The following is a 2761-nucleotide window of genomic DNA, read 5'->3' as shown; positions in this document are numbered from 1 at the left end:
CCAAATACTCGCTGTGTGTTGACTTGTATTGTCTGTGCCGCCTCAAGGCAGTCAAAATAAAATTTAAAATAAAATATCCTACATGAAGGAGTGTCCTCTTGAAGCAGGTGGTGGGCGGTGATGGTACAATCAATACCATATACATCAGTTACCATATACATCTTTTCTGCAATATAGCATGCTTTTTGGAATTCCACATCTTAAAATTTATTTTCTTTTTTTTAAATAAGCATTAAAGTTTTTTTGTTTGTTTTTTCATCCTTAAAAGCGTTTTTACAAAAACACATTGATAGTTCTTTGACGCTGCATTCACACTATAGGCTAACTCTGTACCCAAAGTAATGCACACAATCTGATCTGAGACAGTGTAGTACTGTATATAGTATTTGGAGTTTTTGTGTGAGTATATTTGTGAGGCTGGGGGGGAGTAGTGTCTGAATGTGTGTGAGCAAGGCAAAATAAATTATTCAACCTCGCACCTCACACAAGTACAATCAGTGACCAAGCTCACGAACCATTATGCATAACATAAGTGTCATTCCCATATAATACCATGAGACCATTATGAAAATGTAACTGTACTTTGCGGACATAAACGTGGTGCACTTGGGTCAAGTATTGTGAAATAAAAAACTGCCACCGTTAACGCACTGCTTTCAAGCTTAACCACTGCACTGGTCAGCTCAGGACATTTCCAATGACCAGCAGCCTCTAAATATCTCCAAGTCGCCCGTAAGTTAACTTCATTGATGTTTTGCCAACGATTATAGGATCGTACCGCAACTTGCATTATGGCTTACTTAATCGTCCAGTTCTGCTGTCCCTTGCGATGCCTTTCTTTTTCTCTTTTTTATGAAGTGTGAATGCAGCATTCAGTAGACATGTCAAACAGCAAAGTTGCCTGATTTATACTTGGTGTCGCGCACCAGAAATAGCCGATCTTCAAGCTCACACGTTGTGGTGCACCACTTTGTGAGCTTGTAGATCTGCTATTTTCGGGGTTAGTACTGTATAAACCAGACTTTAGGACAAGCCCTGAGATTGTTAGTTAAAAGAGATCATGATCTAGGTAGCATATTGGTACATTGGGACATCTGGGACCATGCACTGACGACATGTGGCGGCTTGTTTATGTAAAGTCATTTTTGCAAGTGCATTTTTCATTTAGATTCTGGAGTCAAAATGGAGCAAAAAAAAGACGTGGGAACAAACACATGACATAATGTGGAAGAGTTATGTTTAGCGACGACTCATTAGATGTTTCGCCGTTCAAACTCTTCTGTGGTGTCCTTTTTAGTGCGTGTCTGACTCGGAGCGTCGAACACAGTGCAAAGTCAGTGGTCCTCATGCTCATGTCAGTCCCGAATCTCCCCGATACACAAAATCTTCAAAAAAGTCTGCTACGGAATTTTAATTGCTTCACCGCACTGGCATTCCATCCATACTGGCACTTTATATAAGGACGAGTCATTCTTAATGTCACATCCAGCACAATTCTCATGACTCTAGTTCTTAATTATTTATGCCAAGTGGTTCTTTTCCATGAATTTATTGCGTTGTCTGCTCATTACAACAAGCCCATGGATCTGACATCAATTGGCAATCAGGCTTGCCTTCTGCTTGATCTCGCTATGGCAGACAACCTTTGCTCTTTCAACTGTAAGAAACTGTAGAAGAAAGACTCCTGCACATTGATAAAGTTGATTGGCCTCTGTCTGCCCCGTGGCCTCCTCCCAGTGGGACGTGCCCAGAGGACCTTAGACGCCAGGAAGTGTCTATACTAGATGCCCGAACCATTGTAACAGCCCCCTTTGTTTCCACAGATACCTATACGTTTGAAGATGGGATGGATGGAAGTTTAATTGCAAACGACAATACATTTCAGACCAGCGAATTGAATCAGGATCGGTCTCTGGACCCAAACGTTGTGTTTCCCATTCAACTTTATTCAACTTTATCTTCCCATTCAACTTTATCTTTGCCTTTAAAGTCAGTGTGCAGAAGTCTTTCTTCTACGTTGACCGGCCCTTAATCTCCTGTCGCGCTGTAGGTGTGCAAAAGTCTTGCTGATTTTTAACTCTACCTGACCGTCATTTGGCATAGTCTTACCGTCTTCCCTGGGAACAGACCTCATCCTGTAGCTGTCATGAAGCCAACTCAAATACACATCCCTCAGATCATTTGGGCACAGTGAATACTTGAACATTACAGTATCGCAGAAAGGGACACGTGTGTAGCCCCTGCTTAAGCACAAAGAGGAATAAGAACATAAGGCACATTGTGGTGGTGTTTAAAACCTCCTGTGTCTACACAGTAAAATCATTAGTGCTAATTCAATCCCAGAGAGTGTACAAATGTGACCTACATTCAGGGTCCGTAGAGGATTCATAAAAAGAAAACCACTCAAGCCCTATATACTTTGTTGTACAACAAATGGCAAAAATAGCCAGTCTACAAGCTTGTAGATCGCTATTATTGATATTCTTTTAATTCTAAAGTCAATATGAAGATTTGTGGTTAACATAACACATATATCTTGTTTTGTGATATTATCAAACATAAACATCAAACACAAGTGTTCAGTCTGACTAGAACTGGGGATAAGACTGACGATGAAGGGAGAGCGGGGGGTATAAAAACAGAGGGATGGTTTTCCCCGCCATCTCCCCCAGGCAAATCCAAGCCGGCCTACATTTGTACACTCTTAAGTTAATAACATTGATGATTTTACTGAGTAGGAGTGAGGGCGGGGTGGGACGGC

This window comes from Electrona antarctica, assembly GCF_951216825.1.
Source record: "Electrona antarctica genome assembly, chromosome: 17".
In the NCBI taxonomy this organism is placed as follows: Eukaryota; Metazoa; Chordata; class Actinopteri; order Myctophiformes; family Myctophidae; genus Electrona; species Electrona antarctica.
The sequence above is the reverse complement of the archived record's forward strand: the minus strand, read 5'-3'. Positions refer to the sequence as shown.